General features: G+C 37.7%; 1 pseudogene; it reads right to left on the bottom strand.

Annotated features, from left to right (window-relative positions):
- Window positions 1-18322: 18322 nt before the first annotated feature.
- LOC131914647 (charged multivesicular body protein 3-like) lies at window positions 18323-19011 on the bottom strand (annotated as a pseudogene).
- Between the last annotated feature and the right edge of the window lie 8543 nt (window positions 19012-27554).

The following is a 27554-nucleotide window of genomic DNA, read 5'->3' as shown; positions in this document are numbered from 1 at the left end:
CAGCATAAAATTAATTAGTATTTTATCTGCAAGAAAATATAATTAGAAAATCTTTGCATAAATTTATAGACAATAAATAATGTCCAAGACATCCTCTACATTAATAGTGTATGATATTATTGAGAGATTTTAAATACATTCAGCTAAAACCCAGATCAAACACAAAAAATTTCCAGGATTACTCATAAAATGTCAGCATTAATTGTACACCAACTTCAGTGTGAATGGAGAAGTTATTGACTGCTCTTAATAGGATAGAGGTCAGGAAATATTCTTATGAAAACTTCCATTGACTTCAAAGCTTTGATCATGTCTAGCAGGAAAAGCTGTGGGATGTCTTGTGAAAGGTTGGAGCCTGAGAGCTACTAAAGCAGACACCAGTCTTCAAACTACAGATGTGGGAGGTTGGGGAATTGAATCTGGTTAATGGGATAAAAAGATTTATATGTGTGCATTTATCACAGAAATAAAAAAACAAATAGGTCATATGACTTGATTTTTCAGTGATTACTGACACATTTTTACAATAATTTCTGTATCTTGATTTTATGCTAATATATACTTAACTATAACTTATTGAATAGTAGAAGTCATTACAGTCAGTTATTTGCCTTAATTCAATATGAAAATTAATCTGGTAAGAAACCTCAGGGCAATGTTACTCAAAGCATGGAGGAATTTTCTGTGTCTATTGCTAGGTTTGTAAATTTATTTGGCAACTAGAGAGGCCATGCTTGCCAGAAGACCAGACTCCTGGCCTCCCCTCCACACTTAATCAATGTGTCCCAGTCCCAACTCATGCAGACACCCCTTGTTCAAACAAAGGACATGCCTTCCATTAGACCAGATAGGAAGCCTGAAGACCTTCTCCACTCTCTCTGTTCCCCTAGACTCCAATGGTCAGTGCTACCCCATCGCTGCAACAGAACACCAGCGTAGCCTCTCCTTCCCCTTATCACTGTGTCCTACTTCTCTGCTCTCTCTGTTCCCCTCTTGACCCAATCTTTAGAGTCATCCTTAGAACTACAATAATCTCCCCTTGGGCTCCACTTGCCCCAGCCTCCAGCAAAATTAAGCATTCCCCATGAACACACCAGCTGGGCAGCCAGTAAAACAGGCAACACACAGAAAACACACACTCAGAAAATCCAGAAAGGAACTAGAAACTAAGGAACAAAACACCCACCAAAGAAAAACAAACCCAGAAATCAGCAACTAGACCTCTAATCACTCCAAACCCAGATGCCTAGACACCATAAGAAAACAACCAATAACAGCCACTACAGTATGTTTCCTCCAGAGCCTAGCTATCCTACTACAGCAGACTCTGAATATTCCAACACATCTGGAGCACAAGAAACAGACCTTAAAACCAACTATATGAAAATGATAGAGGTCCTTAAAGAGGAAATGAATAAATCCCTTAAAGAAAGCAAAGGAAGAGCAAACAGTTGAAGGAAACAATAAAACTATTCAAGACCTAAAAATGGAAATAGAAGCAATAAAGAAAACAAAAACTGATGGAATTCTGGAAATGAAAAATTTAGGGATGGGAACAGAAAATATAGATGCAAGCATCAGCAACAGAATATAAGATATATATATATATATATATATATATATATATATATATATATATATATATATATGAAAGAAAGTATCTCAGGATTTGAAGACACAATAGAAGAAATAGATACATTGATGAAAGAAAATGTTACGTCTAAAAATTTCCTGACACAAAACATCCAGAAAATCTGGGACACCATGTAAAGGTGAAACCTAAGAATAATAGGAATAGAGGAAGGAGAAAAATCCCAGCTCAAAGGCCCAGAAAATATTCTCAAGAAAATCATAGAATAAAACTTTCCTAACTTAAAGAAGGAGATGTCTATAAAGATAGATACAGACAACAAATAGATTGGCTCAGAAAAGAGAGTTCCCTTGCCACGTAATAATCAAAACACTAAACATGCAGACAAAGAAAGAATATTAAAACCTCCAAGGTAAAGAGTAACATATTAAGGCAGAACTATTATACCTGAATTCTCAATGGAGACACTAAAAGCCAGAAGGGCTTGGACTGATATGCTGTAGATTCTAAAAGACCATAGATGTTGAATCAGATTACTATACCCAACGAAATTTTCAATCACCATAGATGGAGAAAACAAGATCTACCTACAAATCCAGTCCTATACTTAGTAGGAGAAGGAAACTCCAACCCAAGGAAGTTAACTACACCCATGAAAACACAGAAAATAAATCATTTCACATCACCAAAAGAAGGTACACACACACACATCTCTCACACCACCACCACCACCACCAACAAAAAACAGAATAATAGGAATAAACAATCGTTGATCATTGATACCTCTCAATATCAATGAACTCAATTCCCAAATTAAAAGACACAGACTAAAAAAATGGGTATGAAAACAGGTTCCATCCTTCTGTTGCATACAAGAAACATACCTCAACATCAAGGATAGGCATTACCTCAAGGTAAAAGGTTGGAAAAAGATTTTCCAAGCAAATTGACCTAAGAAGCAAGTTGGTGTAGCCATTTTAATATCTAACAAAATAGACTTCAAACCAACATTAATCAAAAGAGATGAGGAAGCTCACTACATATTCATCAAAGAAAAAATTCACCAAGATGACATTTCAGTTCTTCACATTTATGCCCCACACAGAAGAGCACCACCTACTTTTGTAAAAGAAAGACTACTACAGCTTAAACCACATGTTAACCCTCATACATTCAGTTTGGGAGACTTCAATATCTCACCCTCACCAATGGTTAGGTCATCCAGACAAAAACTAAATAGAGAAATTCTAGTACTAACTGACATTATAAACTAAATGAACCTAACAGATATTTACAGAACATCCCACTCAAACATAAAAGAATATATCATGACAATAATGTACTGAACCTTTGAAAGTGTAAGCCAGCCCCAATTAAATGTTTTCTTTATGAGTTGCCCTAGTCATGGTGTCTCTTTACAGCAACAGAAACCCTAAGAAACCAAGCTATCCACAAACCTTTGATCTACAGTCTGTCCCACCTGCAAGATGTGGTAGGGCAATGGTGGCACAGAACTTGGAGGAGTGGCCAATCAACATTTGGTTTAACTTGAGGACCACAGGAGGAGAGGGAAATTGTGCCCAACATTGCCTGAATGGCCAGGAACCAGAGACCTGACAGCCCAGAGGTCTAAGGCAGAAACAAATATAACTGGAAAAAAGTCAATGAAATGATTCCTAATGATATTCTGCTATACTCAAAGATTGGTGGTGTGCCAAGTTCTCACCAGAGAGGCTTCTTGATGCAATATAAGGGAAAAGGTGCAGAGACCCACAGCAGAGACTCCACAGAGACCCTCTGTGGAGAGAGAGTCTAAATTGGAGGTATCCTTTGAGTCCCTGCTTTGGAGATCAGGAAACTCCATAGAAGAGGGAGAAGAAAGATTGTAAGAGCCAGAGAGGATGGAAGATACCAGGAGAACATCGCCCACTGAATCAACCAAGCAAGGCTTATATGAGCTCACAGAGACTGGGACAGCAAGCATGGAGCCTATATAGGGCTGCACCAGGTCCTCTACATATATATTATGGCTGTTAACTTGGTGGTTTTGTGAGACTCCTAACAGCAGGAGAGAATGTATTGCTGCCTCTTGTGCCTGCTCTTGGGACTCTTTTCCTCCTATTGGGTTATCTTGTCCAGCCTCAGTATAAGGGTTTTTGACTTGTCTTTTTTTTTTTTTTTTTTTGTTTTTTTGAGACAGGGTTTCTCTGTGTAGCTTTGCGCCTTTCCTGAATCTTGCTTTGTAGACCAGGCTGGCCTTGAACTCACAAAGATCCGCCTACCTCTGCCTCCCGAGTGCTGGGATTAAAGGCGTGCACCACCACTGCCCGGCTGACTTGTCTTATATCTTATTTTTTTATTTTGTTTTGCTGCTGTCTCTTGGAGGCCTGCTCTTTTCTGAAGGGAAACAGAGGAGGAGTGGATCTGGGGCAGAGATGAGGAGGCAGTTGGGAGGAGTTGGGGGAGGGGAAACTGTGGTCAGGATGTACTGTATGAGAGAAAAATCTGTTTTCAACTAAAAAAATAATAATAAGCACTGCCATGAACACTTAAAATTTATTTGGCAACTGTATATCACATTGTGTGGAAGTATTTGGATTGATAATATATGATGTTAGATTATATTTTTCCTTTCTTAAAGAGTTTAAGATCAATTCACCTTATAGATAGATAAAAATTAAGAATCAATAATTAAGTTTTGAGCTCAAACCCAAGTAACTATTAGGACACTGTACCACAGTACAGTGACATGTGTGACAAAGTTTGTGTGACTCTTCACTACTATTTAATGAATTTCATTACAATTGTTGCAATTGCATAAATATAACTGAGCCTCAGGAGCTCTCTCTCTCTCTCTCTCTCTCTCTCTCTCTCTCTCTCTCTCTCTCCCTCCTTTTCTGCCTCTCTTTTCTAATAGGGATTGCTTTCTCCTGTCAGCACAGAGAATGGCTTTCCTTAAACTCAGTGGTTTACAACACAAAAGAGAGAGACATGAACATGGGAAAGAGACTGGTAGGGTGAGGTAAAGATGTGACAGAGGTAATAAAAGAAGGTGGGGGGGGGGCAAGCAATGCATTGTATATATGTGTGGGAGTGTCAAATAATATATTCATATTTTTAAATTGGAAAATTTGTAAAAAATAACGTAACACACATTAGAGAATTTGCTGATCTATCCTTTTGAGGAGTGTTCCACAACAAGCTGATGCTCCACAAAGGTAGCTCTGGCTGGAAGTTTGCAGCTTCTGTAGAGACGCCTACTTTAAGTCTGTACATTTCCTCTGCAACAAACTCTTAAAAAAATGGTGACTTTTAGAAATGTTGCTCTGAAACCTGGAAAATGGTTTATCGTTGCAGTGTATTAGTGCTCTGAAAAAGCCTTAAATTAACATAAAAATTTTTGTGAAACATCCTGAAAAAATCATCAAAACCTGCTAGTAAGTCAAGTCTTACCTCTTGTTGGATTAAATTTGAATGGTTAATGGATCTGAATTAAAGTGTTTTTTTTTTTCTTTCTGGTAACTGTTTAAGCCAATTAGAGATAATTACTTTCTCATACGTGTATGAACTTTAGAATTATTCCTGAATAGATACATTTTTTTTCCCTTTGGTTTTTTGAGACACGGTTTCTCTGTGTTCTTTTGGTCCCTGTCCTGGATCTCGCTCTGCAGACCAGGCTGGCCTGGAACTCACAGAGATCCGTCTGGCTCTGCCTCCTGAGTGCTGAGATTAAAGGTGTGCACCACCAACGCCCAGTAAATAGATGCATCTTAAAAGGCAGAATGGTAATGGGAAATCATAATTACAATGTTAAAATCTTTGTATATATTAGAGTCCTTGATATGAGTAAATATGAAAGTGTTTCAAATTAAAAACAAGAGCAAGGAAGTAAGTTCTCTGATATTGATTAAGGGTATGTGTCAGATTTGTACATTAGTATTGTACAAACAGGAAATTTAATCATGAATTTAACTCTGTAATTACATGGTTTTGCAGGCAAACATTTTGTTTTCCACACTTTTCATTTCTCCCTGATCCATTCCTATATATCTTCATGCTCAGTTCAGCATTAGAAGCATTTGAAGATCTTTTCATCTATAATGCTATAATCTTTGTTTTGTGGTTATCTGTATACATTTTCTGTATAATAATCATTTTCAACACTAGAATATATATGTGCTTAACTTGAAGTCCATAACTGTTTTAAAGCTTACTTTTATAAGTAAAAGGAGACTCATCCAGCTCCTTCCATCAGCCTTTAGCTAATATTTGATTATTGAATGAATAAAAATAACAGCAAAATTATTTTGAGAAAAATGCAATAAAAATAGAAACTGAAAAATAAACAGTCTTATATTCTTATTGAGAGTATTACTTTTTCTGTTTCTCATTCTGAAGATGAGAGATCAACAGATACAAAAAAAGTCACTTGAGATTTATATATGATAACAGGAGTAGAAAGCAATGTTCCTAATTTACCAATTATTTTCTAGGAAAGAAGGCACATTTTTACTTAAAAATACATTTTAGAAAATGGCATATTTCTACGACTCTAAATGTGACTTATCTATGACAAATATTTAATCTTCAGCTGACATTTTTTTTCTAGTGACACCAGATATTTCAAGTAAAAAACCCTCAACTCTGTTAACTACCAGTTTAACTTGTGAGAATGTAACATTTTCTTTAAGCTTAAGGAACATAATTATATCATGCTTATTCCTTCCTGCATCCATTTCATCTCCCACAACCCAACAGGCACTTTAAATCTTTCTCTTAAATCTGGTACACTTTTAAGAACTCAGTTAATACAGAATACAGGTGGCTATTGTGCTGATATTTACCATTATCCTAAATGCCATGTTTATATCTAAAAAATGTCACCAGCAGTACTGCTTGCATATTCCACCATCACCACAAAATCAGGGCTAGAGTATATAAAGTTAAGTTTAGTTTCTGCTTAGAGTGACTGATGACTTTATCATAATGCATAATGCACATAATTGTTAATATTCAGAAGAATTTTATAGACATGTAATTAAGCAATAGTTAGCAAATAATTAGCTCCAGCTCCTATCAGAATCAAGAGCAAATCACACTTACAGGATTGAACCTGTAAAGGTTTATCTTGAGGCCATGTTGCCATGCACACAGGTCAAGTCATTTGCTAAGTGGTTTTAGGTAGTACAGGCTTCATAACAGTGATTCAGTCATATTCACTGTTACAGCTCTAGGATCTCTCAGTCCTTTACTTCTAGCAACAATGTCAGGAAGAAGTTAGAGGGAGAGACACTGAAGTGGCTTTTAGCCAGGCTAGTGTACTGGTAGTCCATCTTCATGCCATACTGGTCATACCCAAGTTGTATGACCCAGGACCTAACTTCAAAGGAAGCCGGAAAATCACTGTTCTTGTATTTTCTGGAGAAAAGAGGTTTGGTTAGCACCTTGCTTATCTCTGCAAAGCTATTAAAAGAAACATAGCGTGTGCTCTACATTGACTCCTTTTAAACTGTTTCTTTTCTGCTTGTCAGAGGACCAGTGTAGGGGTTCAGCCCCAACCTATCGAAGGGTCCCTTGAAGCGGGGAGTGAGGAACTGGGAAGTAACAGGAAGAAATATAGACGTAGATGGAGAGAAAGACAGAGACACAGGATAGCTTCAGGAGGGCCCTGAGTCAATCAATGCCCAGCAGCTGCCTCGAGTTTATTTCTAATGGGCTTTCTATACACTAGCAAGGGGAGAGGCAAAAGACCTCCCCCTTTCAAGATCAAAGCACAACATACAACCAAGTGTAAAGCCTTCAAAACACCTGGTAACCCATGGCAAAGCATCTTGTGATTAGGCCTTGAAGACACCTGTTAACCATGTCTTTGCACTTATTATGCAGCCTTGGAGAGCAACATAAACTCTGACTCTCTGACTTGAGTCAAACCACAAGTTGGAATCTTTGTGGGCTCCCACACATGCTCTGCCTCAAAACAGTCTAATCACAGCTGTACCAATCATTCCAAAGAAACAAAACATTGCTTTAATTCCAAGAGCCATCTCAGAATAATAGCTATTTCTATTTTTGAACATATTCTTTTTGAAAAATTACACTATCATTTGAGACTGAAGGTGTCTTTTTATTCTAGCTTATACTCCACTTTGTTGAGAAGCCAGTTATGGGGCAGGGAGATTGATGAGTTTCTTCTACTAGCTGGAATCCTGAGCTTTTCAGAATTGAGGTAAGTGATATAAAAACTTCAGATTACAAAAACACCATGTTCAAGCTCTGTAGCTGAGATCTGTAGCCAGTGATCTGCTGGCATGATAAATGTTCAGTGATTATTCTTTCTCTCTTGGACACATTGTAGATTCATTGGAAGCTTTCCAACCAAGTACAATGGATTTCTACAATGTTCAAATATATTCCTAATATTTTCCTTTAGGCTCTGTATACACAACCCCCACTCCTTTCTTTGCAGACCTGATAACCTGTTTATGGGCTAACTCTTGACCTGGGTCTCTTTGAAAATTAGACGCAGGCTAGCTTCTGGCTACATGATCTATATTGAGTCTTTGAAAAATAATACATAGTCTTTTCTATTAATCTGTGGACTGTGGAAACTAGGCTGGCTTTTAATGTAGATTCACTTTGGTACTAGACCATTTTCAGTAGCAGCATTTAAAGTTTATATTTCTTCAGCATTAATTCCAAAAGTATTTTTAACGCATATTAGGCCTTCTCCGTTGTTAGGAAAACCTTCTCAGTTGACTTGAGGAAAAGAAAACGCATCTTCATTGTTGTTTGGAAACAAGTGGTAGAGACAGATCATAAAACTTTCTGCTATTTTCCTTTAAAAAAAAAAACCTTCATTCTTTAATGTAATTTAGGGAGATGGATTTTTAGTCACGTTCTTTGAAACCTGTGTTAGAAGTGTAGAATCTCTTTGGGAATTGGGCAGGAGTTAGGACTAGCACTGTGGTGGTTGAATGATGATGGCCCTCATAAACCTCATATATTTGAAGGCTAGTTGGTGGGATTGTTTTGGAAAGAATTGGGAGGTGTGACTTTGCTGGAGGAGGTGTGCCCCTAGGAGGGGACTTTGGGGGTGGGCTTTGAGCCCAGTCTCCCTCTCCTCTCCTCTCCTCTCCTCTCCTCTCCTCTCCTCTCCTCTCCTCTCCTCTCCTCTCCTCTCCTTTCCTCTTCTCTCTCTCTCTCTCTCTCTCTCTCTCTCTCTCTCTCTCTCTCTCTCTCTCTCTCTCTCTCTCTCTCTCTCTCTTCTGCTTCCCACTTGTGGATGAGATGCATGCAAGCTGGACTATGGTAGAGCTTGCCTTTAATCCCAGCACTTGGGAGGCAGAATCAGGACAGCCAAGTTCCAGGACTGCCAAGGTTACACAGAGAAACCCTGTCTCGAAAAATCAAAAGAAGAAGAAAAAACAAACAAGAAAGAAAGAAAGAAAGAAAGAAAGAAAGAAAGAAAGAAAGAAAGAAAGAAAGAAAGAAAGAAAGAAAGAATGAGATGTATGCTTTTGGCTCTAGTGCCATGCCTGCATACCTGCTGTAAAGGTTATGGAACTGTAAACAAGCTCTCAATTAATTACTTTCTCTTCTGAATGGCCCCAGTCACAGTGTCTCCTCACAACAATAGAACAGTAACTAAACAAGCACTGTACTTGTTTTGTTTTAGCTATGCAATTGCCTTTAACTAGTACTGAGAATATTATTAGTATTAATATGTTGTTAACTAAAGTCAAAATTTTCAAGAAACGGTATACTTAAAACAGAAGGGTAAATTAGCTCAATACCGTGGCTTATTTATTTGCTTTCTGACTAAGCGAAAACGTGGAAGAACTGGAGCTCAATGCATCAAGACTCACTGCAGCATGTAGGTATGTTTATGAGATTATTTTGAGTGTAAAAAAATCATCAATCCTTTACATCTCTTCACAACTGAATGTTGAATGCACATCCTGAACAGACATAAACATTACATACCACACTGTGTCTTTAACAGCATGATCATCCCACACATGTGTGCTGCTGGATTTAACATTAAATATGAAACCTTAGGGCTATTTAACAATGTGAAATTACCTACTGTGTTGTTAATGTGAGAGAGCTGTGTGATTTGTAGCATGGGAGGGGGTCATTGGCTACTTAAATAAATTCACAACAAAGAAAATAAATACCAGAAGAGGACAATTATCAACAAAAATTATCATACAATGATAGAGAAGACAATTCACCAAGAACATAAACTCATTCTAAATTCCAAGATTTAGAATGGGAGCTTATTGGGCCTTTGTGTCTTTGAAGGGACAAGACTGCAATTTCACAAATAACTCCTCAGTCCTACACCTCAGACATTGAGTACCTTGTCTTGAGGAGGAGAATAATTTAATGTTAATCTCCTTCTTCTGGTCTTAGATGCACTCTAGCCATCTGAGACTAACAGAGTGCTAATTTTCTCTTACAAAAACTTTTACAGAACTCCAGCTCTGCTCATGCCCAGGCTTCTTGAGTTTCCAGTATATCAGTCATACATGATTGTCAAAATGCCTCCTACATCTCATCCCCTAACTTGAACCTCAGCCTAGTTTCAGAATGGACAAATGCTTCTGTTCAAAAGGAAAGGTGATTTGAGACCAAAACCTGCTTTTTCAGGGGGCACTCCTATATTAGTTACTTTTCTCATTGCTGAGAGAAAATACCTGACAAATGCAGCATTTGGATCTATTTTCAATGAGTTTGAGAATATAGTCTCCCTGGCAGGGACAGCATGGTGGCAGCTGGTTACACTGTATCCCCAATCAGGAAGCAGAGAGCTATGCAATTTATGCAATTCCTCTCTCTCTCTCTCTCTCTCTCTCTCTCTCTCTCTCTCTCTCTCTCTCTCTCTCTCTCTCTCTCTCTCTGTGTCTTAGTTGGGGACCACAGCCTAGGGAATGGTACTGCCCATATTTAGAGTGGGTCCTCCCACTTCAACTAACCCAATCTAGAAAGTCTCACACAGGTACACCAAGAAGCTTTTTTTTTTTTTTTTTTTTTTTTTTTTTTTTAGGAGATTCTGGATGCTGTAAAGTTCAAAGTATTAACCATGATAACTCCCTTCTCTGAAATTTCAGTCTAGCCTTCATAGTCTCTCAATGCACTTAAAATCAGAATTAGTATTGTGGTGATATTTTATTTATGCTGAAATGTGGTGATATTTTATTTGTGCTTTAATAAATAAAGCTTGCCTGGAGATCACAGGGAATAGCAAGCCATTTTAAGTAAACAAAGAAGTGAGGCAATGGTAGCACACGCCCTTAATCCTATCCATTAGTAGACAGGATCTCTGTGTGTTCAAGGCCACACTAGGAAACAGAGCCAAGTGTGGTGACACATGCCTTTATTCCCAGTACCAACCATAGAGGTCTGGGGATCTGTACAGACAGACAGAAAGTGACAGAGCTGTGTAGGAAGAGGAAGTGAGGTAGCTGGACTAAGAGCCAATGAGAAGGCAGAAAAGCAAGGCATATAAAGGCATGGGTAGACAGGAAGTAGCTCGCATTTGGAAATCGCATTTGGAAGCTGTGGAGTTGATGAGGTGAGGTTGGCTGGTGACTTTCTCTATTTCCCTCATCTCTCTAAGGCTTTTGCCCCTATATTTGACTCTGTGTTTTTTATTTAATAAGACCACTTAGAAATTCGTCTACATAGTATATTTTATCTAACTTTCTCTGGGATTGTAACTCATCCCCTGAAAGCACAGGTATGACCTACTCTACTACATTTGAAAGTGACAATCTCTGCTCCACTGTTGTTATTATTATTTATTATTGTTATTTTAAAAGGTCCTTGTTTTACAGACCTCAGAGTCATGACCCTCCTGCCTCAGCAGCAGAAAGGCTGGGATTACAGGGAAAACCACAATGTCCAGATGTGGTATTCATATTTTAAAAGTAATTAGCAGAGAATAATTGGTTTCATTATGACTTTACGCGCGTGCGCATACACACACGTACATTTGTGTCTTGTTCTTACTTGCCCCTATCTCATCACTATCTTTCCTCTAAATTTCGAGGGTTAGACACCCAAATCCAAGTGATCCAAGCCACTCACTGCTCAAAGATTAAACTCCATGTACCTAACTCTCCCCTTATTTTTATAAAGCTATTCTTCATTTATAATACAGAGGTAAAGGGACAATCTGGGAAACAATGGCTTCCCTTTAAACTAATACCTTTTTGAAGACAATTTCAAAAAAAAGGTAAAAAACATAATTTGTTTGGTAGCCACCTTTACTGAATTATTTTCATGTAAAACATCTAATTAATTTTTCATAAATAATTTCAAATATAGTATATCCTCCACTATAGAAATCAGGAGATTCAAAAAAATAGAAAAAAGGAGAGAGCAGTCAGGCCTGTTGGTACACGTGTGTGGTTCTTGCTAATCCAGAGACTGAGGTGGATCTCTTGAGCCTAAGTGTTCAAAGCCAGTTTGTATATCAGAGCAAGTCCTAGTCTCTTAAGAGAAAATGTGAGAGACTTGAGGCTTCGAAGGCTTAGCAATCTTACAAACGCACTCAGAGAAGACGAGGAGCAAGTGTCTTGACCTCCCAAGGTGAGTATAGTCCAGGCTCTGAGACATACAAAGACCTTTTAAATGCTTTTGTTCTTAGTGTGAAGAAAAAGTGAGATTATAATGAAAGGTTTTCTTTGATGTATTCTGGTATTCGTACCCCATAAAATATATTTCAAAAGTTGTATAAAGTCTTTGGTGGTAATCACATGGCCACATAATCTCCTTGGCCTAGATGTTTAAAAATAATCTTGGAAGTCTCCATGTGGAGTGATCTTTCCTCTCAAATGCCAAATTTATATTAAATGTTGGATTATATTGCTACAAAAGCGATAGAGGGAGAAAGGGGTCTGTGCAAAATTTTGTTTTGTGGAGATGTAGTGACTGTTTGGAAAGAGTGTTAGCAAAGGGGAGGACTTTGCAGGCTGGACAGGAATTCTGGAAGGCATAGTGCAAAGGTTCTGAAAGTTGAAGCCTGTCAGGGAAGAAAAATCTGACACCTTGAAAGATGGGATCAGATTAGATCATTAGAGGATGCAGACCTCTGAGTGTCAAGAGTCCAGGAGTCTAGAGCTTCTACAGGCGACTGTGAGGGGCAGCTAGCTGTCCAGGCACAATGCCATTAGTTCCGAAAGGCATCAAGGCAGGTGGTACTAATAGAGCTGCAAATGTTGGGTGGAAGATTGAATGCTAGGTAAGAACTGGAAATAAGCAGAAAAAAAGTAGGTTTCTGATTAGTCTGCTTTTGTATCACTGTGAACACCTGAAATAACAATGTAGGAGAAGAGAATTATTTTATCCCAAAGTTGTAGAGGCTTATATTCATGGCTTAGTTCCATTGACTCCTCACTTGTATTGAGGCAAATAGCTGTTGATGGGAGAATATGACAGAGGCTCACTTCCTGGTAAACAGGAAGCAGAAAATTAAGAAAAGACTATTGAAGCCAAGAGCGATGGTATATACCTTTAATCCCAGCACTTGGGAGGCAGAGGCAGGTGGATCTACTTGAGGCCAGCTTGATCTACAGAGTGAGTTCCAGGACAGCTAGGGCTACACAGAGAAACCCTGTTTTTTTTTCTTTATTAAGAAATTTTTTATTCACTTTTACATATGAACTACAAGTCCCCCTCTCTTTCCTCCTCCCATTGCCCCCCAGCCTTCCTCCCCACAACCCACCCTCCAGTCCCTCCTCTGAAAAGGTAAGGCCTCCCATGGGAAGTCAGCAAAGCCTGGTACATTCAGCTGAGGCATATCCAAGCCCTTCCCCCTGCATCAAGGCTGCAATGTGTCCCACCATAGGTAATAGGCTCCAAAAAGCCAGCTAATGAACCAGGGATAGATCCTGATTCTACTGCCAAGGGGCCTTTTAAGCAGACCAAGCTATACAACTGTCTCACTTATGCAGAGGGCCTAGTCCGGTCCCATGGAGACTCCACATCTGTTGGTCTAAAGTTCATGAGTTTCCACTAGCTTGGTTCAGTTTTTTCTGTAGGTTTCCTCATCATGATCTTGCAGATTCAAGATCCACAGCCAAGCACCAGGCCAAGCTCCAGGAGTCCAGTCGAAGACAGGGAAGAGGGATTCTATGAGCAAGGGGCGGGGGATCAAGATCATCACAGGGAAACTCTGAGAAGAAAAGATGAAGAAGGAGAAGGAAAAGGAGAAGAAGTAAGAAGAAGAGGAGGAGGAGAAAGAAGAAGAAACTAGGGAGCAAGGATAGCCACAGAAAATACATCTACCAGTGACCTACTTTCTTCCGCCATTCCTCAGCCCCTAAAATTATTATCTCCCAAAATAGCATCATCAGCTGGGGACTAAGTGGTCAGAATGTGAGCTGGTGGACAGCTTTTCATGTCCAAAGCCTAACACTTTTCTTTGGGGAAAACTCTTAAGTGTCTGATGATAGGACACTCACAGAAAGGTAGTAAGGCAGGCTCAGGAAGACAGCAAGCATCTCCTGCTGACTTGTGCAAAAGCCTGCAGGAGCAATGCTTAGTTTTTTTCAGCCAAGAACTCTATCACTTAAAGCCCTGAAGTATAGCAAAATTCTGCAAAGTTTTCAATGTAGCAATTTCAGTTGTTAAAGCCAAAGAAATACCCCTGGCTGTCACATGCTTAATTAACTACAATGCTTCCTGTGTGTTAGTTTTTAGGAAATCCCTCTTTTTCTCTACCAGATATTTATGAAAAGCAATTCATCTGAGCCAGGGGATGGTGGCACCTGCCTTTAATCCCAGTAATCAAGAGGCAGGTGGATCTCTGAGTTGAAGGCCACCCTGGTCTACAGAGTGAGTTCCAGGACAGCCAGGGCTACACAGAGAATCCCTGTCTCAAAAAGTTAAAAAAAAAAAAAAATCCTGTGCTCTAGTGCAGCCAATTTGAAACTTTGTTGAATCATTTGGAGGGCTCTAAATCAAGGACTAAAGTATTACAACACTAGTCTAATGTTTGGTGGTGAGTTACTGTCTAGATGTATTTCTTGTATATTTTTAATCAAAAAATAAGTGGCCATATGCCAAAAATAGAATAAGACTAAGTATGAACTCACTAGTTCTCATAGATCTACAAAAATCTTTCCCTCCAAACATATATAGGTTGAATATCTAAATCAATGACTTATTTTGTTAAAATTGACATAGTAATTAATGATGTGATATGTGATTGAAGCAATATTAAATGTAGTAACTTCTCCTTCACCTGAAATAAAAATACACATTTCATTATCTTTTTTTGCTAGTTTTCTTTTACTGAAAATAGATTTTTTTCATGAAATATATTCTGATTATTGTTCCCCCTCCCCAACTCCTCTGAGCTCCTCTCCACCTCCCCTCCATCTGAATTCAAACCCTTTCTGTCTCTTGTTAGAAAATAAACAGGCATCTAAATAAGGGAAACAAAATAAAATAAAAACCAAACAAGTCAGAATGGGACAAAACAAACATGTGAAAGAAAAAGAGAAAAAAAAATCACAAAAAGCACGAGAGACACAGAGATACACAGGTCTGCACCCTTGGCCTCGGTATCTTTACATTTATTCTTCATGTACTCTTTTTTTTAAACTATCTCATCTCTTTTGTTCTTTTAAACTGTCCCATCTCTTTGGATAGTTTTCATTATTTATTTATTTATTTTATTTATTTATTTATTTATTTTTTTTTGGTTTTTCGAGACAAGGATTCTCTGTGTAGCTTTGTACCTTTCCTGGAACTTGCTTTGGAAACCAGGCTGGCCTTGAACTCACAGAGATCCGCCTGGCTCTGCCTCCCGAGTGCTGAGATTAAAGGCGTGTGCCACCACCGCCCGGCTTATTTATTTTTTGTAATTACCAAAACATCATTTTAGAAGAGCAACTGAGGTAATGGTACACAAGAAAATATTGGAAAATGTAAAGGTCTGTTAAACATTCTTTCCTTTTGTATTTACTGCTGTTTATCCTGCTGAGGAACTTGTACATGTTGGTAGGTACAAATGAAGGACCTGGTCCATATATTTGCTGGCAACCTGAACCAACTTTCTGGCCCTGATTGGTTTGAGTTCAGTGAACCTCAATTAATATGATGCTATAAAAAATTCTAGATAGCACATAGCACTGAACTGACTGTATGTTCAAAAGTAAGTCATGACACAGAAATCAATGGCAAAATTATTTTTAATTTAGTTCTGTAGCGACTCATCAACTCCTGTGTTTTATCTTCCAGAGTTAAAAGATCTTTCCTCTTCACAAAGGAAATGTTTAGGAAGTCTTCCTTGGAAGTGATGCCTCCCATTAAGAGAACTTGTAAATCTTAGTCATTATTCAAGAACACACTGCATGCTCAAGAAGTCATTTTACAGAATCAGGTATGTAATATGATCACATATGCCACTACATATTCCACTTATGATAGAGACAATGCTGGAAGCTTTGCTCACTGTACCAACTTTTCCTGTTTTACCAAATATTCCAAACACTCTTGATTCATATAGTCATCCAAATTTTGTCCATCCCTGTTTTGCTCTCGAGTTTTTAAATAACTTGTAAACAATCTGAGAAAATTTTATAACATGAAGTTGTATAAAACTTCTGATTAGTGACATTGTTATTAAGGAATTTGAAAAAACACTGAAATATTGTAAATGATTGGTGGCCACATTAGCAATTGTGTCACTAACGTATTATGTTAGTCATTTTCTGACTATCCTTACCCTAAGCTGTAGTATTCTGTTCTCTTCTATTTTCCTGCTGTAGTCTCTCTGCTTGGCCATTATGACCAGAGTCTACATAAGACTGCTTAGCACCTCTTCAAATTACAGTACACTCATTACTCCTCTGGGTAAATGAAGTCCACCTGATTGTGTGGTTTAGTGAGAAAGAAGTTCACTGGTTTGGGACCCATGACTATTCCCCTAATTGGGTGTCCAGGTTCAAGTTAAAACCCACACAATTATCTGTAGTGACCTTGGCCATGGCTCATTCAGACACTGTTGCATGAATCAATTTATACTACTCAAATGCAAGAAAACAGCTATTAACTGGGATTTTTAAAGAACAAAAATATCTTTCTTCTATGTAAGCCACTAAAGTTACACTCTCCACCACTGGACTCTAATAACAAAACAATCTTAGCCATAACAGGCTAATATTAAAAAAAAATCAAATCAGACAATCTTGAAACCAATGCTAGTAAGACATTGTATTAGCTGGGTTGTAATAAACAAACATGATCGAATAATAATACGAGCTTATTTATAATTCACATAACATTCAGGATTATTTTTAATTTCATTGCTGTCAAAGACATAAGATCTTTATTTTTTATAGTGATCAGTTTTATGGATGTATAATTGACAGGAAATATATTATACTACTCTGAAAGATACAAACAGATAAGAAAGAACATTGTACCATCTGTAAATTATCTTTCTATGCTTGGTAACCTTCCTCTAAGAACTTTCCCTTCTGCTCTGCTCTCAAGCTGCCATCCTTCTGCTTTCTGTTATGATGTGACAGTTTTTATTGTTCAGAGTTTCACAGGCATAACATTACACAAGACAAAGTCTACTGGTCTTCTTCAGAGAATAATTACTTTGAGATAAATACACATGATTGCATGTACCTGTAATTATTCCTTAATGCTAAGTAAAAGCCATTATACAAATACTCTAAAAGTATTCGATGGTTAACTAATATATGGGTTGTTTCCAATGTAGGGGATCAGAAATAAATTGAACATATATATATTCATATATGTTTTATAGGCATATGCTTTCAATTCTTATAGGTGAACACTTAAAAACAGAATAGCTGCATCATATGCTTGGTGTCTGCTTAACTTTTAAAGAAAATTACAAGATAATTTTCCAATTAGGTTCTCTATTTTATATTATCTTTAAATGCTTTGGTTTTACATTTCTTTTAAGTCTTATTATCTTTATCTCACTAATTTCCCGACAAGTTGGTTATTACTATCACCTAGTGATTTTCGTAATTCTAATCATTATAGTTTTCATATTTAAGGCATTTTCAGTACATTATAATAACTCTCAATATATGGAACACAGTTAGTGTAATTACTAATTTCTTTGTCTAGTATTTCTATGATCTGTGTTGCTCCTGTGAGGGTTTTCAGTGCAACGGTTTCCCTTTTTATTGTGGACAGTATTTTCCTGCTTCTTTGATTCTCTGGACATTTTTACTGGATGCCAAATATTGTTATTCATTGAGGTTTGATATATGCTAGATATTGTTGTAACCCTGGAAACATCATTTATAGCTGTTCTGGGGATAGTTCTGGCAGGTAGAAGCACTCTTACTCTTTTTTTTTTTTTAAGTAGAAGTTTATTGACATCCACTTATGTAGTATTTTACATATACCCACCAGTAGAGAGTCCTCAACATTCAATCAACTCTTCTAAGAATTGCTTCATGCGAAAATGGGTTTCTTTACCCTCCCCCAAGAAAGATACTTCTGCTGTTTATGCTCTTGATAATAATGCATTTGATTACACCACCTTCATAAAAACAGTCCTTAAGACCACTGCAAACAGTGAAGATATACTAGCATAGAACCCTCTCCAAAATGCAGTGCTTCACAACAGAAGTGTAGTGCAAGAGATACAGGAAATGGGGATTCCCCAGAGGTTGTGCCCACACCTAGAGGAAGGCACCATAGAGCTGAGGCCCCAACTGGGTGGCCCTATCTTCGCAATGTGGCCAGCTGGGACTGCAAGACCTCCAGGTCCTCTTCATTCTCCTCATCCTCCTCATCCTCTCCCTCTTCTGAGGCAGCCATTGCTCCTGAAGATTCAGGCTCAGGAAGGGTGTCGGTTACTTCTGGGTGTTTTGCCCAAGGCTCCTGCTGTGATTTCAAAGAGGATTCTATCCATCTCATCTTCTGCTGATTCTTCCATTTCTTCCTGATCATCCATGCTTTCAAATGTATCCTCTAACATCTCTATGATTCCACCCTTCATCATCTCTTTGGACAGCTCACGCAAGGTGTCCTGGATTTCTGGGATCTTCACAAGACTCTGTACAGTCTCCATCACTTCTGTGCTCTTTTGCAGGGAACCAGCTACTCTTAGAACCACAAGCTGGTTCTTCATCCCCATCAGCACAGAGTTCATGTGTGCTTTGGACGCATAGAGCTTGCTCACAGCCTTCCTTGAGCTGATCATCTGCTTGGCCAGAACTACACAATCATCTTTTTGGCCCTTCTTGGTTGCATCTTTCACAGACCATTTTACTTCCTCTTCTTCTCTTTGGATATCTCTTATTTGCCTGTCAACAACTCTCATTTCCTTTCTGATCTTCAATGACCATTCATTGACCAGCTCTTTGGGAGGCTTCTCCTGGGTTTTTCCAAACAGCCCCATGATGAACTGGACTGCCTTATCCTTTCTTGCATTCTTATTCTTTAAGACTTGTTTTTATTATTCAATGGGCAGGACTAGATAAAGTAATCTTACTTCACTACAGGGACAAGTTCTTCCTGAAAACTATACTACAAGCCTTATGAACTATGACACTTATTGACTACTTGGTAGAAAGAAACACCAGTTCCTTGCCTTGGTGCTTCTGGTATTCCTCTTCTTAGATTACTAATTTTCCAAGCTCAGACAGTTTACTCACATATGTTTGCTGGTCAGTGTGTTGTTGACTACCAGGAGATGCATGCATATGTATCTTGCGCATAGCTTCTAAACTCTATCAGGATAAATCTTCCTTTTCTGTTATTCTAGCCTGTGACCTCTACTTCTCTTTATTCCTCTAACTCTCACCTCTGACTCATTAGAGACTGTTGTAGGTTCTACATTGACTTCCTCTCCCTGAATCAGGTCTTGAAGTGGGCAGTAAACTAGAATGAATCAGGGCTTACCTTACTGTATTGCTGTCCTTCATTGCTTAATACCAATGCCCAGTATTTAGGAAGATGATGCTTCAAGTATTTTATTTGGTTTATTTTTTATTTAAAGAAGATGGGTAAATTTAGATCCTTTCTTCCATCCATCTTATCCCATACCCAAGCTTCTTGAATTCTTTGGCATTGTTAATGTACAAGTCTTAATCTTCTCTATCTCTGAGTTCAGACCATGAAAGATCATCTGGGGGTCATTTTTGTGAGTTACATCTGAAAATAGTCACCCAGTTAATATCCCACAGGTGCATTTGCTTAAAAGGTCAATAGGGAACAGTAGCCAGTCTGTACCCCAGTCCATAGCACACTGCACATTTATGGGTGCCAAATGCCTATATTACTTCCTCTCTCATACAATATAGAGTACCATTCCATGTTAAGGGAAACAGTATGAAGTCTATCACTTATGATCTTCTCCATTGGATCTGGATGTTGTTTTTAATTAACTCTTAGAATTTGAGACTTAAAAATAAGTAAAGACCTCTCTTATGTCCACACAACAACAACAACAAATCAGAAAACAGAAGAAAGACCTTTAATTGAAACTTCCATTTAGACAAAGAAAATAGTAGAATACTACTTCATTTTTTGGCTCACAGTGTTGATAAAAATTCTGCCAGTCAAGAACTGTCAAGTCCCAGGGTTAACTAGAATGATGCCACATGCCTGTAATCCCAATGATAAGGAGGCTAAGACAGGATGATCAGAAGTTCAAGGTCAGGCTCTGCCACATGATAACGCTACATGGGTTACATGCGATAAAGGATACCTAATCTTAAAAAGAAAACAGATGGGCCTGGGGAGATGGCTCAGTGGTTAAGAGCACTTCATCTATTGCAGATGACCAGAGTTTGGGTTCTAACACCCACACAGTGGCTTACAACTGTCTGTAACTCTCAGTTTCAGGGGACCTGATCTGATGCCTTCTTTTGACTTCCATGAACAGCAGATGTTAAGGGAGAGGGTGGGAGAAAATGGTGACAAAATACATGTCACATGAGAGTAGAAGGGAAAACCTATTGGGGGGCAATCGGAACTATGGGGGCATAGGAAAGGGGAGAGTGGTATGAAAGGAGGGTGCATATGGATGAAATACAATGAAACATATGTGTAAAAATAACAAAAGGGAACCTGTTACTGTGCATGTCATGAGAACTTTAAAAATTAATTAGAAGAAAACAAATTGAAGTAAATTGATACTGAAAAATGTGTATTTCCTCTGTTTGACTATGAAGTTATTAACTCCTAAAGATAAGATACTGTAATTATGGGATTAACCATGAAAATACCTAAAGTAAACCTACAAAAGAAAGAAAAAGAAATCAAATCAAGTCAATAAAGCCATCAGCTCAAAACTGATATAAAGGGAAGAAAGGAACAAATGGATTACAAAAATAAAAAAATGAAAATCAGTGAATCGAATGGCACTAGTAAATCCTTACCTATTAATAATTACTTTATGCTGTGGGATGGTGTTTTCTGTACACTGTAAATATGGGTTGCTACCATTGGTTAATAAAGCAGTAAAGAAGTTGCTCTGGCCTATGGCAAGGCAGAATAAAGCCAGGGGATGGGGACTCCAAGCGGAGAGACAAACAAAAGAAAGAAGGCAGAATCAGAGGAGATGCTGTGCACTGCTGGGAGCAAGATGTAATGAAACACAGGTAACACCACGAAGCCACGTTGCAAAACATAGATTAATAGAAGTGAGTTAAATTAAGTTGTAAGAGCTAGTTAATGATAAGCCTGAGCCATAGACCAAACAGTTTGTAGTTCATATAAGCCTCTGTGTGTTTACTTGGGACCGAGAGGCTCTGGGAAACAGGAAAACTGCCTACAATTGGCACCCAGACATGGTGGCAAGAGTTTCCACCTAAAACCTGAGAAAACTTAAGAAGAGATTATAGAATGGAGCTAAGAGCAGCTTCCTAGTTCATGTCTCTCATGTGGGCTGGGCCGCAGTACAGAGATGCCATGGCATTCAAGCTTGAGCACAGCACGCTGCCACAGGACACAGAGGCATCTCTAAGCCGCACAGCATGCTGGCAGATTTAGCTTTTGCTATAAGATATCCGTGCTGCATGCTGCTTGGTGGAGGCATAGACCCGCTGCTTCCCAGAGTTGATGGTGAGCATGGCTCCCAGAGCTGTAAGTGAACATACCTCTGCCATGTTGAAAAACTGAGCAGTCTGGAGTCATCAGCCAAAACCGTAGCTTCAGTCCTAGCCATGTAGTTTAACAGTTTAAAAACTCTCCTGGTCCAAAAAAAGGATTATAGATACACAATAGGGCAGATTCAGATAGAAAAAAACCTCTAAATGGTTTACAGTGTATATATATATATATATATATATATATATATATATAATGTACATAGGCTTGGGAAAGAGAAGGAAAAAATTTAGGCAGTTACACAAAAAAATAATAGTTTTAAAAAAGAAACAGCCACTTAAAGATGGAAAATATACAGAGAGTCAGGATTACATATATTATTGTATTTTCTTTGACATTTTTGACTGTTAATGAGCTAGCTGCAGAAATACTTTTAGTTGTAAAGGCTGCTAAGTTAAACCAACATATATATTACAAAGGTATTTTGACTTCAAAATTTGAGTCTAAGGATATGTTGCTTTGGAAAAAAAAGTTCTGCTTTTGTTTCCACAGAAGATGAGAACCCATAGATTCCTTCTTAGTTAATATGGTTTGATTGAGCAAGACCTCCTGAAAAATCTCCAATGGGAACAGGTGGCCCAGATGATTCAAAGTTTCAGAGCACCTGTGTTGCAGTTTCCTCTGAGATCTGCATCCAGGAAAGCTTTCAGGCTGCTGGCTGAGATGATCCAGCCTCACAGACTACTCCAGTCAGGACTTGACCATAATCCTAAATCTTCTTTGGGTCCCTATAAGATTACCAGTGCCCCCAGTCAGCAGGATGTAGTCTAGAAAACTATGCTCACATTCCCCAAAATAAATTATGGATATTTGTCATTTGTTTAGGGGAGTTGGCTACAAGTTGTTATGGTTAATGGTCAGAAAAAAGCTGAACAAGGAGATTAGATTCAGAGATCTCATTCTGAAAAGAAAAGGAGATATAGAAATGATAGAATAAAAGTGTTGATTGTTGAATCTACTTTAATCTATAAAGCAACTATTATTAATCTTATCTATTTTACATTAGTATGGATTTTTGGTTTATTAATACAAATTTAAAGTTTTTTTACACTGTATATATATTTCTATTCTTGTTTAAGGTATTATATTTATGAAACTCATTTAAAATTGTAATATATAATTAAGAAATACAGATTAATAGTCATCTATGATAATCAAATTTATAGTCATGTTAGTTAAGTTTTCTGGGTACACATAGGTATGTTTCTGTTAGGTAGGTAATCTTCAAACACTTCAAAGACCTACAGAATATGGCATTTAAAATGTTTAAAGAACTTAGACTTTTCTGGACATTGAGACATATCTGCTCCTGGCAGCACCAATCTACTTCAGAGAAGATGATGGGCATTGAAGAAACTCCATATAGAGTTTGTTTCTTTGTGGTAAAAGTTAGCCATTTGGACAAGAAACTACTCTTTCCTGGACTGCTTGACAGTATGTTGTATGAACTAGACATACAGGCAAGACAATCCTTCAAATTTCCTGCTTCATTAAAAAGTATGCCAGGCCTGTAGGCTGTGATGGAGCCCCAATGTTGCAGAAGAATTTTGGGTGACTGTTTAGAATTTTGGAAGTTGCTTACAATGCACTTCCTGTTTATTTAGGTAATATTAAATCCTTCTGGGGTCTTTGATGGAATTAAAGACTAAATAGTTATAATTATAGTTTTCCTTAATTATGATAAAAAGTAAATTAGATAATAAACTCTAGACATGAATATAGGATAGATGATAGAATATTTTCTTTGATTTTGCTAAATACAAATAGACTAGATATTATAACTATAATTCTTGCTTGATAACTGTTTTGTTATTATGAAATTTACCATATTAAAATGAAAACCTTCCTTTTTGATTAGACAGAAAAGGGGAAGTGTTGTGGGATGGTCTTTCTGTACACTGTAAATATATATTGCTACCATTGGTTAATAAAGAAGCTGCTGTGGTCTATGGCAAGGAAGAAGAGAGCCAGGAGGGAAATACAAGCAGAGAGACAAAAGGAAGAAGGCAGAGTCAAAGGAGATGCTGAGCACTGCCGGGGGAGCAAGATGTAATGAAACACAGGTAACACCACAAAGCCACATGGCAAAACACAGATTAATAGAAATGGGTTGAGTTAAGTTGTAAGAGCTAGTTAATGATAAGCCTCAGCCATCAGCCAAACAGTTTGTAATTAATATAAACCTCTATGTGTTTACTTGGGGCTGAGCAGCTGTAGGACACAAGAAAACTTCTGCCTACAGCTTTCAATGTAAGTGAATTAAACTAACCAATTTAAAATACTAGAATAATGGAATGGATAAAATAAGATCCAGCTATATGCTGAATATAAGAGACTCACTTTAGGTTTGAAGTACACATAGGCTGACAGGGACATAAAAATATATTCTACACTAATGTAACCCAAAGAGAGTGACTACACTCATGTCAGATAAAGTAGGTATATTCACCAGGAAGACATAATAATTATACATACATATCCATGCCACATCAGAGTACCTAAATATGTAAAGCAAATACTGGTAGATAAAAAAGAAGAAGTAATACTAAACTTCAATATTCCAATTTCAACAAGAGATATGACATTCAGATTAAAAATTATTTAAAAACAAAGAAGTAGTCATATGTTCCTGACAAACATTTATAGTATGCTTTGTCAGACAGCAGAGTATGCATACTTCTAAATGAAACCAGGAATATTCTTTAGAATTTTTCGACATCACTCTGAAACCTGATTTATTTTTTCTTTTGCTTTATTTTCAACACATCTGTCACATTTAATGTTAAAAGATGGCTCCCTAGAACCATTGTGAAGAATGTGTAGAAAACCTATTCAGTTACCGTTATCTAAGCTTTTATAAAATCATTTTTTGGGTTCTATAACCAGTCATCTTTTCCAATATTTTTTTTAGTTCTCAAATTCTGGAATCTATCATCTTTTATTCATTATTGAAAACTATTCTGTGGTGGGGCTGGAGAGATGGTTCAATGGCTAATAGCTCTGGCTCACTTTCGAGAGGATGTGGGTTCAATTCTCAGCACTGACATGGCAGTTCACAGCTGTCTGAACTCCATTTCCAGGGGATCCAACACGACACACAGAGTATATACAGGCAAAACACCAGTGCACATTAAATAAATAAATCTTAAAAAAAGAAACCTATTTCCTGAGCTGAACTTTTCCTTACAACCAATTATTAAACAATAAATAGTAGCAACAAATTCTTAGATTTTTGACATATTCTCTAATGCTACAAATTCATATATTATCTTTCTAATTACATAAACATTAGTTTTATTATTATTTTTTATTTCACAACATGAATCACTAATATATTTCCTCTGTAACTAAACCAACTACAACTGGGAAAGGTAATTGATGTTAAAAAATTCAGGATGTCAGATACATATCATTCTACTTCTGGCATCAGTATCTACTGTTGTTGTTAATATAGAAATATATTAAGTACAAAACAATTAAAAGTTTTATTGGCTTTGGTAGAAAACCTAGTTAAGAAGTACATGATGGCACACACCTTTAATTCGAGCACTCAGGAGGTAGAGGCAGGTGGATCTCTGAGTTCAAGGCCAGCCTAATTAACAGAGCAAGTTCCAGGACAGCCAGGGCTATACAGGGAAACTTGTCTCAAAAAAACAAAATAATAATAATAATAATAATAATAATAATAATAATACTTCCTCTCAATTGCACTCTTTAAATTTTGGCATGACATCAAAGATAAATGCCTGGGTGCCCCCCAAACATTTCGAGCCAAACAACCATCTTCCATATCCAGAGGGCCTAGTCTGTCCCTGGTGCATGGGCAGGATTTTGGGAATCTGGTGCCTGTGGTGTGATGCTTTGTCCAGCCTTGGTGCAGTGGGAAGGGGCTTGGACCTGCCTAGGCTCAGTGTGCCAGGCTCTGCTGACTCCCCATGGGAGACCCTGATTTGGGGGATATGGGGATGTGAGGTGGCTTGGGAAGGAGCACTGGAGGGTGGGAGGAGGGAGGAGGTGGGATCTGTGGGTAGTATGTAGAGTGAGTAGAAAATTTCTTAATAAAGAAAAATTAAAAAAATGGTCATAATATTACATTTAGTTAACAAATGTCTTCAAATATACATAAGCATGTATATTAACATACATACATGTCTATAGTGTCAAGGGAATTTTAGAAAAGACTCTACCTCATACCCTCTGGTCAATGCTATTAAATTATTTGTATCAACTATGGAGTAAAATTCAGCTCCTTCTAGGCTACACCCACTGACCAAATGACTGATCAGTTGGAATAAGTCTTGATTTGAAGAACGTTCATCAGACAAGACTCTCTGGTTCCTCATTCTTTCCCATGACCCTTACTTAGTAGGACCGGAACACTTTTGTTGGAAGCATGAAGAAGCAGGCTTTTTCAAGACTTTCTATTTCTAGTAGTTAGTAGTAACAGAACAATAATTCCATAAACTTTCCTGTGACTTCCTTCAGGTCATTGACATATGATTGATGGTGGCTGGGGCAGTTCTTGCGTCTTCTGTCTGACTCACTCACAGCTTGATTGGACTGCATCTTCATTTATTTTCCATGATTACATAAAACACCCTTGATTGGAGGTTGTTTTTTTAACTAAACTTTGAGATCATTGATAAATGCATACTCCTTTCTCAATGTCTTCAGCAACCAAATGGAGAATTTTCCTGTAAACAATTCACCCATTTCTTGTTGCATTTATTTCTTATGCTCATTGAATAGAGATAGAGAGAAAAAAATACAATTCTGAGTGTTTGTGAATCACAGGGCATGTGTTCTACGATGTTACTGTGTTTTTTTTTCTGGTGTTCATACTGAACCTATTGCAGCTAGTAATTTTCATGTGTTCTACAACAGAAAACTTTCATATACCACTATAATCTTCACAGTCAAAACTGAAAAAATATGCAATTTATTCTATAACTCCATAATAAGATTAGTGAATATTCATTGACCTATGACCACAGCTCTGTTTAAGGTTCTGGACTTATATCTAAGAAGGAGAGAGTTAGTGAGGGAACTTAAAAAATATGTAAGTATTAAACATATAAGATGACAAGTAAGTGTTTAACTGATATAGAGAGGGTATCACAGAATAAAGTAGTGTTAGAAATATAAAATAATGTTTTTTGAATCATTTATTTACTTATTTGTGTGTTTTATACATATGTAAGGAAGCAAAGAAGAGAATATCTAGTGTCCTACTCTATCTCTTTTTTCTTATCCCTTTGAAACAGGGTTTTATCACTGAATCTGGAGCAAAGCATGCAGCCAGCAAGGCACTGGGATGTGTTTGTCTCCATCCTTGACAGTGCAGGAGCTTTAGATGCAAACAGTCAAGCCTGGCTTTTTATGTATGTGCTAGATATTCAAGTTCAGGCCCTCTTACCGTGTAGCAAGTATTCCTATATACTCAGTCCACTCACTAGCTCCAATAGTGATGTTTTAATGTAAGTCAGTAACGTTATGCAATACTTCAAACATCCCAACACTATTGCTGTCTGTCTGAATCCCAAATGGTGTTCTTACTGGCAGGTGGCCCTTCATCTGACTTGAATTCAAGCTTCCCATCTTTTACCTGTGGTTTTTAAGATTGTAAAGCTTAGCTCATTGGCTTGTATAAGAATGTATCTTGGGCTGGAGGGAGACAAAACTTTGCCCCCTACCCTCTGGTCAGAACTCAGTCAAGGGGTGTAGCTAGAGTTTTTCTGTCTGGCCCACAGTCAGGACAAATCTCTGACACCCGCCAGTCCCACAGCCGCTCAGACCCAGCCACGTAAACACAGAGACTTATATTGCTTACAAACTATAT

The sequence above is a fragment of the Peromyscus eremicus genome, chromosome 1 (genome assembly GCF_949786415.1).
Source record: "Peromyscus eremicus chromosome 1, PerEre_H2_v1, whole genome shotgun sequence".
Classification (NCBI taxonomy): Eukaryota; Metazoa; Chordata; class Mammalia; order Rodentia; family Cricetidae; genus Peromyscus; species Peromyscus eremicus.
This window is presented reverse-complemented; position numbering and strand designations above follow the sequence as displayed.